The following is an 18322-nucleotide window of genomic DNA, read 5'->3' as shown; positions in this document are numbered from 1 at the left end:
CATTTAGTTTATAAGTAACATTATAGGTGATTTTATGTAATAATTCTCCACTGCATTTCTGAGTCCAGGTATGTCTTATTTGTTGGAAGGTTCTGCTCTAGAATCCTTAACGAGGAAGGGAGGAAGGGAGGAAGGGAGGAAGGGAGGAAGGGAGGAAGGGAGGAAGGGAGGAAGGGAGGAGGGAAGGAAGGGAAGGGGGAAGGAAGGAAGGAAGGAAGGAAGGAAGGAAGGAAGGAAGGAAGGAAGGAAGGAAGGAAGGAAGGAAGGAAGGAAGGAAGGAAGGAAGGAAGGAAGGAAGGAAGGAAGGAAGGAAGGAAGGAAGGAAGGAAGGAAGGAAGGAAGGAAGGAAGGAAGGAAGGAAGGAAGGAAGGAAGGAAGGAAGGAAGGAAGGAAGGAAGGAAGGAAGGAAGGAAGGAAGGAAGGAAGGAAGGAAGGAAGGAAGGAAGGAAGGAAGGAAGGAAGGAGTAGAAACATAAATCAGAGGTTCCTTTACCACAGTTTGTTTTTAAAGAAGCTAAAATTATGCATCATTAAGCTGGAAATGTGCGCAATTTGGGGATTTTTTCCTCTTCTGAAGGGATTTGTTTCCTCTTCTGTTTTTTTTTTTTCCTTTTATTTTTCAGTGCAGCAGTACTTTCTACCACTTCTCATTGTCAGTAAGCCATGATTCTTAAGAAATGCATACATAATTGCATTTGGAATACAAACAACCATACTAGTGACTAAGATGCAAAGATCAGATGGGTGAAAGTGTCTGTTGTTTAAATGACCATAACTTAATTGATTTCCACCGAATTTCAACATCACTTTGCCCCTGCTGAGAATCTAGTCTCACATCACAGAATGACTTTGGTTGGTAAGGACCCCAAGGTTCATCAAGTACCAACAACACTGCCACAGGCAGGGCCATCAACCTCAAGATATGGTGCTAGATCAAATTGCCGAGGGCCCCATCCATCCTGGTTTTGAACACCTCCAGGGATGGAGCACCCACAGCCTCTCTGGGCAGCCCGTTCCAGCACCTCACCACTCTCTGTAAAGAACTTTCCCCTAACATCCAATCTAAACCTTCCCTCTTTAATCAGATTTCAGGATCCAGAAAGATCCAACATGTTAACCATGTTGACACGGGTATGTTTCCAAAACTGGTTGCTACAATGGTGGTGAGCTGCTAGCAAATACTTCTTCCTGGGGCTCCACAGCTCCAAGGCAGACACTAACAAGTGTTCACTCCCTTGTAGTCTATTATTCTATTGTTAGCAGTAAAACCAGACAAGCCAAATGTCCCAAAGTTGTCTAGCTCCCATGTCTTGAGTACAAAGCTCCTCTTGAGATATGAGGAGAACTGTTTACTCCAAAACAGTTTATCTGAAAAATGTTCTTGTTTTGGAAAAGTGTTTGGCAAAAATATTCTAATGAGTTTTTGTGCACTAGTCTAATTGCAGCAAAAAGACTTAACCACCTGTTGTGATTTCTGCACATTAGTAGTATGTATATGAGGAATTTGTTCAGCTGTTTCTATTTTAGTGGTTTGGAACCCAGCAGAAGACCTACATTATCTCTGACACACCACAATGCAGAGCACTGATGTTCATATATATGTCCTCCTGGGCTGCTGTGGTGTACAGCCTTCCTACACCATCCAGCTCTTCTCACTTAAATTCTTTAAACCAGGGACAAGAGACTCTGCAAGGCACAAGGAACTACATTAAAACAACTAGTTAGAATAAAATGTTGATTCTTTTTTTCTTAAATTTTCTGGTAATCAGGAAAGCAAACAATAGTGATGATGCTGAATGTATCATTACTGCTCTCAAAGCTGGTACACAACTTAGTTTATGGGTCACTTTACAGCACACATTCATTTTCAGACCTTGAGCAGCGTTATCAACCAAATCGTAACATTCAGTTACTGTTAGCCAAGTTTTTGAGGTTTTCTACATAACTGTGAGAGAACAATCTTTGGAAGTAGCAGTGAAGACAGGAATAAATATTGCTCCAGGGGTATTTCCATGTACATTATCAGTCCACCCCAGTATATGCACACATGCACTAGAATTGCATTTACCTTCAACATGTCAGTTTACAAAGGTTGAACTAGGTGAAAAATAGACAGCCATTGTTATGAAGAGCATGATTTAATTACTTTGGCTCTTGTTGGTTTTGTTTTTTTTGTTGTTGTTTTTGTTTTGTTTTTTTTTGTTGTTGTTGTTTTGCATTTGGAGGTTTTTCTCTGTTAGATTGGAGACAGCTGACGAAGTAAGATATATTCATAAATATCCTTACATATTTGTGGGGGGGAAAATGAATAGAAAGCCATGCTTCACTGGGCACATTAGAGATAAATGGCTGGTAAAGCAATCTTCATTCATATGCCACTACGGGGAATCCTGCATCAAAACAATGAGCATTTGTGCTGCTTCTGCTAACACCTGCATTTTCAGTTGAGAAAATCCTGCACTATTTAGATCTTTGTCCTGACACCAAATGCCCCAAGCTCTTTCCTCCAGGGTTCTTTCCCATTGCTAAATCAAGAAGCTTATCTGCTCCTTCTGTTACATCTGAAAGTTCATTTGTTACTTTTGTTCATATTATGTGATTCTTTCTAGCCGAAAACGTTATGCTAGTACCCACTAACTATTTTTAAACACAAGCTGTTTTGTTCAATATTTTTTTCTCTCATGTAGTAATCATAGTGAAGTCTGATTTAAACCATTCCCATTAAGCTATTCCAAGTAAGTAATTTATAGCATGCAGAGAAGTCCACTGCCTGATTTCTTCATGGTAGGAGATCACTCCATTAAAATGGGCACAATTTAGTCTTGAAAAAAAACAAAATAGGCTTTTCATAACACATTCATGAAACAAAACAAGTTTTTCTGGGTATGAAAAGTTAGCAATCATTGCAACTGCAGCCATCTGGCACTAAGGCATTTCATTTTTTTCCTTTGAAGTTTACTTCTATCATATATATTAAATTTCAATAACAGTGTGATCCAAAATAGGATTTTGCAGGGAGGGGAAAAAAAAAACAAAATGATTTTTAAAGCAGTAAGGTATGGATGGGTTGACAGGTAAACACAGAATATACAAGAATTTAAAACCAGTGAAAGGATTTTTTGATGTATAAATTTCCTCACTATAAAGGCTCAAGTTGAGCAAATGCCCTTAAGAATAACAACAAATACATTTCAATTTTAATCTACTGGACAATTTCATATTTTTCTCTTTTTTAACTACATATTAATCCTTAAAGGTTTGTAACACATGTTTGCATGAGGTGGGCTGAGTCCAATGTACACTATACCATCCTAACTCACTTTCCTTTTGGCACAATTTCTTAAAACTCATAGGGTTTCATAAACAGACATGGAAGGAAATTGGCATGGCCATTCACAGCAGTGCATGAAGATTCAGAATAGCAGGAGGATAAGCTAGAAATGCCATCTTAGCAGCACACTTTCAGTCACTGTTTAGTGATGTGCAATTTTTCTCTGACTTTTACTAGCTCTTCCCTCCATCAGTTTTTAGTCTTATTTCAGTCCTAGTTTCTTTCTTTAAAAGTGGACATTAAATATTTACAGAAATGTTTCAGAAATGTTTTGTTCTACATAGACTGAATATGTAAACCAATAGACTGTAAGTCTCTTTCCACTTCCACAGTTGAGTCATCGTCCACGACATCAGGATAACACATTGAAGCAGGCCTATTTAGGAACTGTGAAGGCTTGACCAAAACTTAACATTACTCTGATTGGATAGTAGATACTGAGACCACAGAGTGACTAAGACAGAGCTATGCTAAGTGAAGATATCCTTTTCAAAACTTTTACTAAGAGAGTTTTAACACTGTATTTGTAACAAATTTCAGGTTTTTTTATTTTCAGAAGAAGAAAACATCTGTATCCCCCTGGGGCTGAATTAAATATTAGGTTAGGAATCAAGTCCTCCAGGTAGAGCAACTGCAATTATCTTACTCACAGAAGCATATTTTAATTAAAAGCCATGACTATTTAATGATATCTAATAATTTGCATTTAACATAAATTTTTTGCTATTTCTGAAAGATCCTTCTCTTGATAGTACAAAAGTAAGTTTACTTACATCCTCCCAATTTTGTACCATACAATGTTCTATGCTGATGGCTGTGTACAATGATTAATTAACTTTTGTTTTTGCAAAAGTACAGGAAATTTCTATTCATAGTTCTTCCATTAGATACTCCACAGTCAAAAGTAAAACATCAAGAGTGGCTTTCAAATAATCTCCTACTGCCAATGTGTGTGCAGATTTTTTCTAAGCAGGAAGAGAGTATACCACTATGATGTGATGCTATTTTTAGTGTAGGACCTCACTAGGACCTCAGAATAACATAGTTATACCTCCCAAAAGAAGAAAAATTGAGAAACTGCAGCGTATACCTAGTATGCTAGTTTTTCCCTCTTCCTTCCCCCACAGTTAGCTTTTTAAATACACTTTTATTCCAATATTTTTTTTACATATGGCTTTCTCAATTTTATTTTTTTTTCATTCTGAGCTCTCAGTGACAGTGTCTATTCACAGCTGTGCTTCACAGGATCCCAAACACACTCTTCACAAATAACAAAAAGCAGCACACCAGCTATCTGCCTTTCTGTAATGGAAAGTAGCTGACATGTCCTCTTGCATTGTGATTATTCTGTTCTCCAAGATTTCATTTGCACATTTTAAAAGCAAGTTTGAACTGACTGATAACAAGATCTGGGTCACAGCATTTTTTCTGTGAGACCAATGTATTTTTTCTACACACCTGAATCTTAAGAACAAGGAGAAACACCTAAATTTTTAAAAAATTCATTTATAACTGGATATTGGAGTGTAAGATAAAATTTTATATTTTCTAGGACTAGATTCAATGATTCTCTACATGATTGTCACAATGAGTAAAAATTACCTACTTTTTAATGCCACTTTAAAATTGCGTAGTTAGTTAATCACATTATGAGAGAATGACAGTAATATATAAAGGAGGCAGTGCACTTGAAAATTAAGATTTAGGATAATTTCCACTTAAAGATATGGAAGAACTAGGATCTGTAGTAATAATCCTCAACAAAGAGAGCAACAACCTGTTAGTCTAAGCTCAGATGTAGCACAGTTGACTATGAAAATTCAGAAGGCTTCATCTTAACATCAGCATGGCCTTTGCCAAGACATCTCTTGAAGACATTAAATTCGTCAATTATTAGCAGTATAAAACACAGCCTGATTTCTCTTTGGAAGGACTAGTGCACACAGAAGTACAGCAGCCTGACAGCTCGTAGCAGAAGCCAGTGATTGCAGAAGATGTTTGGAAATGTACTTTCACTCAGGTTTTCATACCTGAAGATATAAATCCTCTCTTGCCATTTTTATATTCAAGTAATGGGAAAGAGGCACTTACAGTCTGAGACATGTCCCATCTGCAGTCTCTGAAAGTCATCCAGTGTCTCCTAAATGTGTATAGTTTTAATTGATGATAATATCTTCTGACAGTCCCTAGCACTGCCAGTTCTCACATCCTTCTACCAGGCTACACAGTACTGGCAAACTTTTCACACATGGACTTGTTGCAGAAGTGCTGATTTTCCTGTCCCTAACTAGTTTATTTTGCTAAATCCAGCCTGAGACTACCTTTCATATATTTAAAGGATGACCACTATATTTCTTCACTGCAGAAGAGTAACTTAAATATTTTAATGCCAGAGTATAAATCATGTTCTTGTAGTTGGAATCAAGGATCGAGTTCAAATTCTCATTGCATGTAAGGATATATTGTTTTTAAACAAAGGTCAAAACTGGCAGTTATTGCAAAGTGATAAATTACAATGCATTGCTAACATCTCTGCTGGCATGGGTCATCACAAATAATTCTTCATTCTCAGCTTGAAAGTTCCTTTACTCTATTACTTCTCTACTAGATTTAGAGAGAATAGCTACCAGACAATGGAGCAGGACTGCTTTTACTAATTTTTTTTTAACTCTTCTGAATGATATTCTGCAAAATGAGGATCCTGTGAGTATTTACATTTTGCTCAGAGATCCAACACCATGCTGACCACTGGTCTGGTGAGGCCAGCAGCTGCCATAAAGATTTTGCTCAGAAGAATCAGGTTTGAAATAACTCACATTCCCTGTGTTAAGCCTTTCTGAAAGTGGTCTGAAGCCTTAACCACCCGAAGATAAATGATGCAGATCAGAGATGATTTGTGAAAAGACTCAAGGCCCAGTCTTATTTCAGAGTGTAGAGGTGTGTCTCCACATTTATTGCAATGCACTTTTCTGACCATAGGTGTATCCTTTTTTATTCAGACATCTATCGCTCCTCACCAAGCATGCACACTGGTCTCTTTCCATGCAATTTACTCAGTTCTTCTGCTTTTCACAAACTCCTACTCTGTAGCAGGCCAGTCCTTTAACCTTCAGCTAGTTTCAGTTCAAAACCTCATCTTATTAAACTGCATATGTTCTTTCCAGTGCAATATTTCATAGCAGGAATCATCTTGTTTCTTTTATCTTTCATCAGTTCTCATTTTTCTGAATTGAAGAATGTAAACAACATTTAATCAGCCAGACAATAACTTTTTTCCCATGTAGATGCCATTCTTTAGCATAGCAACTACTGAGATAACTCGTAACTCCACTGGAAGTTTTCAGACAGTATTATTTTTCTGTATTTTATCAGTCTAAAAATTAATCACAGATAGAATCGTTAATATTGTCAGGCTTTTGGGACATGGAAGTGGCAAACAATGTGCCAACCCCTCACCTCTTTTACTTTGTTTCACTTTGGCAATGTTCCCAGTTTGATTAGTCATTTTTGCAGCAGAAGGCCAGATTTTGAGATCCTTGTTCTGTCCTTTTCAGATGAATGCTAATGGAACTGCACCAATAAAGAAGAGACCACAGAATTAAATCCGATCCTGAATACAGTCTCTAGTTTGATATGCTTCATCTCTAGCACTGTCAGGTTTGTTCTTACAATGAAGTCATTTGAGCTGTTGTTTTGAAATAACTGTGGAACGTATGCCTCCTTTCACAGACCCCAGGCCTGGCAGTGTCCTTCAGAAGCTGAGCTGGGTCCTTGAGTGAGTTCAAGCAGGTTATAGCTACAAGTTTTCTAATATCAGTACAATCCTTTACTAATATGCATGATAAGAATAAAATTGCTTATATAAGTGTAATGAACAACTATTGTCTTTGTGTTCTTGTTATCCCTAGCAGTAAGGTCAAGTTAATGAGTCCATAAAGGAAAAGTACATGCTTGGCTTTTTCTAGTGAATGTATTAATGTATTATTGAGTTCATTCAACTAAAACATGATATGCAGGAGAACAGATTCTGTGAAGAATGAAGCAAGGACCATAACAAAAAGAATTAAGAGTCGTGCATAATAATTTTCCTATACTCCTCTACAAGCAGAGATCAGATTCACATCTACCCTGCTGATTCTCCACATCTTCACCATCTTCATGATGGTGTGATATCTGGAAGTGCCCCATATGAGCTGGTTTTCTGGCTCCCTTAAATAAGATAGTTAATTCTGTGGAAGGAAAAATCATGGAATGGATTAAGTTGGAAGAGGGCATCCAGTTCCATCCCACTACCATGGGCAAGGTTGTCAACCACCAGTTCAGATGCCCAGGACGCTGCCCAACCTGGCCTTGAATCCACTTTTGTGGGTAGCCTGTACATGTGCCTCACAGTCCTCTAAGTAATTTTTTTACTAACATCTTACCTAAATTTTCCCTCTTTTAGTTTCAAGCCTTGTCCTATCAGTATCAGAATATGTAAAAAATTTGTTACCCTCTTGCTTGTGAGCTCTCTTCAAGTCATGATGAGGTCTCCCCAGATCCTTTTCTTCTCTAAGATGAAGATGTGTGATGAAGAAGGCCCTTTTCTGGGATGATAATTTTCAAGGAAGTTCCAAATAATTTTCTAATGTTTTGTTCTATTTTGAACCCAAATTGACTCAAGCTCTTCCTCACACCTCCCTCCCCTGTAAGGGCTGTATCAGTGTAGGATAAGTAACAGAAACTGCACTTGAAGCCAAAAAACACCATTCATTTCCTTTGTTTCTGCCTTCATTTCTTCTCAGTGCCTATGGAAACAGAAATATTGGGGATGCACATCTAGGGAATTTGATTCTTTGTGAGGCAGCTGTACTGAGCTCCTCCCTCTTACAGCAGTACTGCTCACTCTGTGGTAATGACCCAATGTCACTGTAGCACTGCAGTGACACCATTGCCACTGTGGTACTCTCCACTATAAAGAAGTGTCTGCACTCCTTTAACAGCAGGGCATGCTTCCCTTTCTTTCCCTTTCAGGCAGCTTGGTTGGGCAGAGCTGCTGCCACGATGGACAGCAGCAGGAGATGAGGCTGCACCTCTTCCCACTGCGACAAAGCGCTGTCATGACTGCCACTGCAGACTTTCCCACTGTGTTAAGGCTGTTACTGCATGTCTTCCCACTGCATCACAGAACTGCCTGGCAAAGAAGCGTCTGCGAAGTAGCACCTAAAATCCATTGCTTTGAGAAACCTTTTTTAACTACTCAAAATGTTGAATGGATTCTGTAAGCAGTAATACCTGTTTCATAGTTAAGTTCACCTTGGATTAATTCTGTCTACCTCAAAAGCTCTATTACTGAGGATTTTCTGTTCAGTAATTTGTTTCCCCACAGGATTTCTAGTTAAAGACTGTACGTATATTCTCTCCTACTGAGTCAACTGCAATATTGATAGATACTGTTGCTACACTGCTACATCTAATAACCATGCCAAAAAATAATGCATTTTGCAAAACGACAGCCTCTGCCCATGCAGCAACTAATTACAATTTTGAAAAAGATTATGATCTTGTGAAGACTAATTCATAAAAATGAACAAAGGAGGAATAAGTCAAAGCCATTTGGAGTTCAGAGGTAAACAACTGGGAGGAAAAGTACCTTTTTGGGTACAATAATATGTTAAATTTTATCTTCCATTGTTTTTGTGTCAAGAGCTCTATGAACTTAAGTGTGATACATTGAATACATTAAAAGGAAATAATTGGATTCCAGTTTTCAGCAGTTTCAATTATCAGCTCAATGAAGGATTACACGGTTTGTGGACAACATAGATTTTTTTTTTCTTACCCTGTACTCCTTTCCTCCTTGGGAAATATCCAAGGCCAAATTACCTAGAAGCATGGACTAACTGTTTTGTCAGCCATAGCCAATGTCCAACTGTTTGTGCTGGGTGTGTAAGTATGCTATAGAATGATTATACTAGTTGCTGGTGTCTGTTTCTCTTCTTCAACTGACAGGGCGTGAGTGTTAAGAGTTTTATTGGCGATCATAGTGTGCCCACACAGAAGTAGAACAGTTTTTATACAATACATTTATACATGTATTTTTATTGAAAGAAGAAGCAAATAAATTACTCTGAGCCTGCCCATGAAGGAAACCTAAAAAGGGAGGATTTGGGGAAGAGGTGCAGTGAGCAGTAGAAAATAAGATTTATCTGGAAGTTGTACTTCTCCGGTGAGATACTGGGTTGGGAAAGGGAAAAATTCAAAGCTCTTTCTGAAAGGGATGGTAATACTGACATAGCTTCAGTTTGTGTATTAAAACTGTGAAAGGCTACTTCTAGTTGCTGAAAATACTGTGAAGGTCTTTCCTAAGTAACAGTAAGAGATTCTTCATTCAGGTTTGATGGCTAAGAAAAATAAATGATTTAGAAGTACTAACTCTTTTCTATAACTCATAGAATCATAGAATCTGTTCACCTGCATGTTACAGTTTAGTGTGATGAGCACCATTGGCACTGTCTTCTGACCCCAAAATCTCAAATGCTAAAAGAAAAAGGATCAGGTAATTATAAATTGCCAGTTTCCCTGGTCTTCCTTTCTCCCTTTCTTAAAAGCAGAAGTGATATTTCCCTTTTTCCAGTAACCAGGAGCTTTGTCTGACAGCTGTGACTTTTCAAACGTGATGGAGAGTGACTTGACAACCACAGCAGCCAGCTCCTTTAGGACCCTTGATGCTTGTTGTCTGGCCTCGTAAAGCTGTACATACTCAACCTCATGAGGAAATCTCTGATTTGTTCTCCTCCTACTTGGGGGAGGGATTTTTCTTCCCTCGCCACTGCCTAAAGGCTTTAGGAATATGAGAGGTAGGAGAAGCCTGGCTGCCAGTGAAGATCAAGGCAAAGAACTTACTGAGTACCTCCATCTTCTCCAAATCTGTTGAAGCCCTTCATCCTTCTCATTTATCAGAGGAGTTACACTCTCTAGGCCTTTCCGTTTTAGCAATGTACCTATAAAGTGATATTTTTCACATCCCTCAGAAAGTTCAATTCTCTCTGCACCTTGGCTTTCCTGATCAATCTCTACATGTCCCAGCAGTATCCCTGTATTCCTTCCAGGCACATGTCCCTGTTTCCACTGGCTGGACATGTCCTTCTCTTCATTCAGTTTGACCAGCAGGTCATTGCTCAGCCATGCCAGTTTCCTGCCTCCTGTGTTTGATTTCTTATGCTGGAAGATGGAGAACTCATGGGGTTCTGGTACAGTGGGAGCAGTTTTGAATACAAATGTGCAATAAACTGCCAATTATGAAAAGAATCCAATTAGCTTGTTCTTGAACATTGAATATTTGTTTTGCATTCATATTCTTTAATATGCATTTGAAGAATCAGAAAAAGGTAACTGTGGAGATGACAAGAGGGAGGATCTTTTCTTAGTCTCAAAAGCAAAGGAAAGCCAAAAGCTTTGTGGTACACTTGACTCACAGTAATGGGAATAGGGGAAGGAAGGAAAAATAGAAAGATAATAAAAAAGCAGCACTATAATTAGAAATGTCAGCAGGAACTGCAAATTAAGCCAGCATTACAGTATGAACAAACTTTTCAGTGACTGTATGCTTCATGTTCAATCAGAAAAGGGCCCCTGGTTTGGATTCATTAAGTTTATATTGGAATCTGAATTATTACTGTATCTTGGTGGACCTGTAGAATTGGAAACAGCAAGGGTCCTTATTCATTTGTTGAATGTAATGTCTTTTTGTCTAGATATAATCCTTCTTAGATGACAGTTACAGAATTATGAAAATCTAGTTTGAATATTCCTTTTTAGTGATGCATAGTCTTACCCAGGTGCATTACAAAATTTCTTCTCTAACAGTTTTCCTGCAATGTTCCTGTTCTTGTTTTCATCAGTTGCCTAATAATCATCTCATTTTTTAACTTTATATACTGAGTACCTTTCTATCAACATTATGTACTGTCGTTCTTTTCTCCTTTTGTTTTACTTTCTTTGATAGGTCTGTCAATATATCTGGACTTAGTCTGTATTGTGGAATTTACTGTAGGTATTTGGAGTAGCTTATGAGGAGCTCATGGAAAAGAGAGAGCAAAATTAAGCAGTCACCTACCTTATTTGCATGCTTGGGCCTGTGTCTGTTAACTCTCATGCATACATTGTTGGGACAATAGAAACTGTTTACTGTATTTATCACTGTGGCTAGGCAATCACTAAGTAGTCAGTAGTGCTTAGAGAAAAAAAAAGATAGCAAAATCTCTGCATTCAGTGTCTGACAGCTCAAATATTGGGAGAACAGAAATATGCTTTTGCTCCCAAATTTAAAGGCACCTGTGTAGTTTTTCCTTTAGTGAAGTGATAAATGTTCTATCATCTCTATTTTCAGTAATGATTTCTATGTGGAATAATCTAACGGAATAATCTGTTTTCCCACCCCTGGAGAGACTGGATAACTGGCTCACTAAATCCTTTTAAGAGATAATTAAGTTAGCATTAGGGGCTGTATAAAATACTGTGTATATTTAGTTTTTTAAATATTCATAACAAGGAGCTGAGAGTTTGTGATTTAGAAGTACCATCACAGAATCATAGAATGCCTTAGGCTAGAAGAAGTCTTAAAGACCATCAGCCTAGAATGTAACCTAAATCCCCCTCCCCTTATAGTTCAAAGCCATTCCCTCTCATCCTGTCACTGGAAAGCAGAGTAAAAAGACAGTCTCACACCTGTTTATAAACTACTCTCAAGTACTGGAAGGCCACAGTTAGATCTCCCCAGAGTCATCTCTTCTCCAGGCTCAACAGCTCAACTGTCTGAGCCTCCCTTCTGAGAGGAGCTCCAGCACTTTGATCATCCTTATGGCCCTCTTTTTGACCTGCTTCAAAAGCTCCATGTCTTTTCTGTGCTGGATACCCCAGGACAAAGGATTCCAGATGGGGCTTTATGTGGTCAGTAGGGGGATACAATCACCTCTCTCATCCTGCTGGTTACCCTCTTTTGATACAGCCCAGGATACTGTTGGCCTCTTTTTTGTTGGACTGAAAGAGCACACTGCTGGCTCATGTCCATTTTTTTATCCATCACAACTCTGAAGTCTTTCTCTGTAGGGCTGCTCTCAATGGTTCTTCTACCAGCCTGTATGCATACCCGCGTTTGCTCCAACCCAGTGCAATACTTTGCACTTGGCTTTGTTGAACCTCATTCAGTTCCTGCAAAACCACTTTTCAAGTTTGTTAAGAATGGCATCCCTTCCTTCTGTCATACCAACAGCTGAAATTCTAAACTACAGTGCACATGTTTTAGAATAAGAGAAAAGAACAAAATTTGCGAACAAAAACTACACTAAATGAACTACAGCCCTGAAAAATGCATTTGGCCTGCAGCTTGACAGGTGAGGATGAAAATAAAAAAACCTCACAGATTTGCCCAGTTACTCAAAAAGGTATACTAGGAAAGAGATAACATTAAGTTAACTCAATGCCATCAGCTTCTCCAGATCCTGCAGGAATTGTTGAGAAAAGACCAGATATGCAGGATGGAGCCTTTTTGTATTATTTTGTAGGTGACCTGATAAATGTATAGGAGTAGATTTCATTGTTAGAGGTCAAGTTAGTAGCCAACACAATGCCAATGCAAGTAGATGAACCCAATGGCCATGGGGATGAGAGAATTTTTCTGTAAATAAGGGGTCACGTTTTCCAAAGAGAGTACTGCCCCACCGCCAGTGCTGTGAGAAATCTGCTTTGCAGCTCCACGGCTGAATTTAGGGGGAAACATTGCTGACAGGCTGAGTCAGTGGCCCAAATTCTCCTCCCTTTATCCATGTAACCACATGAAAGCTTGTGCCTCCTATCCACAGAGTGTGCATGAATTAGTAAGTCAGGAATCATACTATAATATTTTTATTCTGTCTTCTGCCTACCTGGTAGCTGTGCGGGGTTTTCTTCAGCACATTTTTTCATGCTGATTAAAGTCTACCTTTAGCAGTTCTCTGCTGACTTAGTTCAAGGCCAGCACGCAGTGAAGGTTGCATTAAGACAACAGCTAGAAGTGTAGTCCCTAGATACTAGACAGTACAGAAAGATGCTGAAATTCCCCTCAAATTATACAGGAGACATTTATGGATTCAGAATACCAGTGCTCTACAGAGAAAAGCATGCCCAAAGTAAATGTCAAAAGCAAGGTTTTTTTAAATTTTCTTGCATGATCTGTTCTCCCCATTGTTCAATAGGTACTTGTGAAACTAGAGCTTAAGGACAGAGTTTGTCTCTGCTTGTCAAAATGCCATGTTCTCACACGGAAGATGTGTATCTTTCACCTTAGGTGATATGAATATGAAAACAGAAATAACCCAAATAACCCTTCTTGGGTAGAGAGAATCAGGCAGAGAAAGATGCCAAACCAATAAACTCAGTCAGGAAAAGTCTTAGTGAAGAGGATTTATGGGTTTAACATGTCCAGTAACACAACTGTGGATACTATGGAAACTTTCTACACAAAGCTTTAGGCATTTATAAGTTCAAAAGCACCAGGTATTTCCTTGTAATATTTTTCTGATCACAAGCTCTTAAATTCCATTTCCAGAAGTTAACTGGTTTATTTAGCAATATTTCCTAAGCTTAGTTAATGGATTTCGCTCACTGTTTTGCCCTGGAATTAAAACAGCTAGAATATTTTTCTGTGAAGGCATTCTGCCCTCTGTGGTATATTTTCTTATAAATGAGTACCATCAGGCTGAAGATAAAAGGTATAATTGGCTTTTAAATCCTTCACCCATCTGAGTTTCCTACAACAGTTCCATGCAAAATTTATTTTGCTCATCCACCTCACTCCCAGCATTTTTTTTTCTGTTAAAACAGCGAAATGCATAGTTGTGCAGTATAGGTGCACTACCTAAAAAGGTCATACATAATCTCAATTATTTTTATTTGACAGTATTTGGGATGTTAGGAGACAGTCTGGCCCATTATTATGATGTACATTGTCAGAAACTCAAGAAGAAAAACAGCTCGTGTATTATACAGTCCATTTCTACCAGCGAAAAACAGGCTGGTAGGAATTCTGTGGAGTATAAAATACATGGGAAAAAAAATAGACATAGAAAAAATAAATAAAGCTTAATATTGTTTAGATTACAGAGGAGACATACAAGGAAGCAGTGATAAAGTCATGCTGAATAAGCAGTAGAACCAACAAGGTAAATCAGAGCTTTCTTCAATGAATAGACTACAAAGTGCATACATGGATATATTTTTTGTGCATTGTGCAGTTTATCTAAACATTAGCAAGCTAAACATACACAAAACAAGAATGTGAAAATGTGCATGAGTATAATTCAGCTTCCCACCAAAAGTAATTAAAAATCTGAGTTATTGAGTTATTCATCACATTTAAGATTTTGCCTCCCTTTTCTTTTTCTTATTTTTCCTATGTAAGAAAGGAAGGAAAAATTACTTCCTTTTAAACTGATAAAGCTTCTGGAGAGCAAGTTTTTATCTAATTGGCCATTTAGAGAAGAATTTTGTTTCTTATTCTTAGATCTTTAACACTGGCATCTGTCATGGACAGAATAAAGGATTGTTCTGATATAAGAGACTATTTCTGTTTTCCTAAAAATGCATCCATTTTGCAACAAAGTAAGAACAATAGACATCTTTTATTTATATTTTTATATCATAGCACTTCACCATAGAATATTCCATCTGTCACTCACCAAATAATTCATAAATCATAGAATGGTTTGAATTGGAAGGGACCTTAAAAGATCATCCAATTCCAATCCTCCTGCCATGCACAGGAACATATACCACGAGACCAGGTCACCCAAATCCCCATCCAACCTGGCACTGAACATTTCCAGGGATGGGGCATCCAGAGCTTTTCCAGACAGCCTATTCCAGTGCCTCATCACTGCCCTTATAGTAAGAAATTTTTTCCTGAAGTCCAACCTAAGTCTATTTTCTTCAAGCTTAATTAAGTTGTTAACTCTTGTCTATCACTACATTTCCTGATAAAGACTCTCCCTGTCTTTCCTGTAGGCCCCTTCAGGTACTTAAGGGAATCAGTGAGGTATGTCTGGAACCTTCTCCAGATTGAAATAGTCCAACTCAGCTTCCTTTCATGAGAGGTTCTCCAGCCCTCATATCATCCTCAAGGCCCTTCTCCAGACCCAGTCTATCACTGTTTCTTGTTTTAGGAGCCCCAGAAATGAACCCAATACTACCTTGGGTCTCATGAGAGTGGAGTAGAGCAGTGCAATCACCTCCCTCAACATGCTGGTCATTCTTCTTTTGATTCATGACTAGGATACAGCTGCCTTTTTGGGATGCAAGCATGCACTGCAGGTTTATGTTCAGTTTTACACTGACCAGTACCCCCAAGCTCTCCACAGGGCTGCTCTCTATCCACTCATAGGCCAGCCTGCATTCATGTTTGGGATTGATTAAAGGTCTGGAGCATCTCTTCTGTGAGGCAAGTCTGAGATAACTGGAGAAGACTGAGAGGGCATCTTATTAACGCGTACAAATATCTTAAGGGAGAGAATCAACAGGACAGGCGGGCAATAGGAGAAGAGGCAACAGGCTCAAACTGAAACACAGGAAGTTCCATCTGCATATGAGAAAAAGCTTCTTCAGTGCGAGGGTAACAGTGCACTGGAGCAGGCTGCCCAGAGAGGTTGTAGAGTCTCTTTCTTAGGAGATATTGGAAACACACTTGTATGTGATCCTGGGCAATGTGCTCTAGGTGACCTTGCTTGAAGTACATAGGTTGGACTAGATGATACCAAGAGTTCATTTCAACCATGACTGTTGTTTGATTCTGTAACCTGTAAGCAGAACCTTGTAGTTGGTATAGTTGAATGCCTTGAAGTTTTCACAGGACCACCACTCGAGCCTGTCAAGTTTCACTTGGATGGCATCCCTTCCCTCCAGCATATTGACAGCATCACCCAGCTAGGTGTCATCTACAAACTTGCTGAAGGAATATATCAGAACATAAAATCTCACTCTATAGACAAGACTGGATTACAGAGATGAAGAAATACACAATACCCTTATTCTGAAGAATATTACAGTAGTAATGCAAATGCTCTAAAAATACAACCAAGAAAATATTTGGTTCCCATTCATTGTCTAGGCATATTTTCACCATAAATATAGATTCCACCTCTGTCTGCAAGGAGCAGTCAAAATTTTTAAAGACTGTGTTCCTTTGAACAGGACTGATTTTTGAACAATTGCAGAATTGCTTTTGACGACTAAATGGAAGCATTGGATTCAGTTCTCAATGAATGGAAAACATGAGAATAGTGACAGTAAAACATTCCATGTCAAAGAATCTATGAGATCCGGGAGAAAACCTGTATTGCCAAAACGCTTTTCCTACTTCTGTCATCAGGACATTCAGGTTTCTGCAGAGTAACCCTACACCTCCACTTTCTATGTTAAAGTTAAATCTTTTTTAGATGGCTGCAATTCCCTTTTACATCTTTTAAAGGTGGATTTACAAACTTAAATACTTGAAGGCTAGAGGAGATCAAACTTTTAAAGGTTTCTATTTGCTCATGATACAGTTGATAGGTAGTCACTACTGAAGAAAGAATTACCATATAGAAGAATTTATCTGCTAAAACGTAAGATTTCACCAAAGATTAATGGTAATCTTTCTTTTCCATATTATTTGAAACGCTGGGAGAGAATAGAAGTATGTAGAAATAGCCTTAGGACTAGTAGCTTCAAAATAAAAAAATTCAGCAAAGATGTTTACTGAGTATAATTGTTTTCATTAATTTACATTTCACCTTCTTAAAATCTACTGGGTGTTTTTAAGCAGGACTGAACTCCATTGGTACTGCAACTTAAATAATATAATAAGACATTCATTTCTTAGCAGTTTTCCTATTTGATTGCAATTAGCACAGACAAAAGACTGTAAACAGGAGTTCTTTTAACAATAAAACCAGGCTTTTCATAATACAGCCCCTAAGATGTTAGTAATGTACAATTACATACAGAGAAAAGTGTAATTTGTTTGGAATAAATAGCTGAGGTGTGAGATTAATCTTGTTGAGAAAAAAGAAAAGAAAAAAAAAGAAGAAAAAGAAAATTACCAAATAAATTGCATCTTTTCTTACACTGCAGCCTTTGACTGATATTTTAGATACAAAAACCTACAGTGATGCTCAGATGACAAGCACTGTGCAATTCAGAGTTCCACAATTGCAGTTCTCATGACTGAAACAGGATTCCTGATAACTGACACTTTGCAGAGTCTTGGGAAGATTAATGGACTTTAGACCTGTAACAAAAGCAGACTTATAAATACACAAATACACAGAAATACAGAAAAAGCTTGAACGGGAACATCAGTGCAGTAACTGCCTTTAAATCACTTCCATAAAATAGAACCAATACAAAATTACATCTATAAGCATAAATAAAGGGAGGAAGGAAACTTAGCTGCAACTGAGCCACTTCTGTCTTGATTATTATTATAGTCCTTGTTGAACTTTGAACAGTGAAAATTAGCAGTATTATTCTCAGGCATATTCTGTGTCAATAATGATTGCCAAGATCTGACTTTGATTTACAGGGTCAAGAAGCTTAATTAAGAGCACTCATTAATTGTGGAGCACAGCATGTCAATCAGTGTTAGAAACAGACAGTTCTACACCTAAATAATTTACTAGTGTAGACACACACTGACAGGCTTAGATGAGAATGAAGAATGAAGCACTTGGTGAATAGACTTCATTGACACCATGTGGTAAGTACTGAATGGGGATTCAAAACACAGTATATTCTGAGTTCAGATTGGTCAGAGTCTAAATTTGTACTGGCCTCCAGCACAGAGCACAAAACCTTCCATCCTGCTAACTTTTCTATCTTGCTTTCTCACATACAAACAATCATTCCTGCTTTACTGAATTATTATTAATAATATCACCAGCATTAGGAATCTCCAGAGCTGGCTGCCACTGTTTGAGCAAACTGAGTAAACATTAGCAT

This window comes from Tetrao urogallus (assembly GCF_951394365.1).
Source record: "Tetrao urogallus genome assembly, chromosome: 3".
Taxonomy (NCBI): Eukaryota; Metazoa; Chordata; class Aves; order Galliformes; family Phasianidae; genus Tetrao; species Tetrao urogallus.
Note: the sequence above shows the minus strand (reverse complement) of the source record.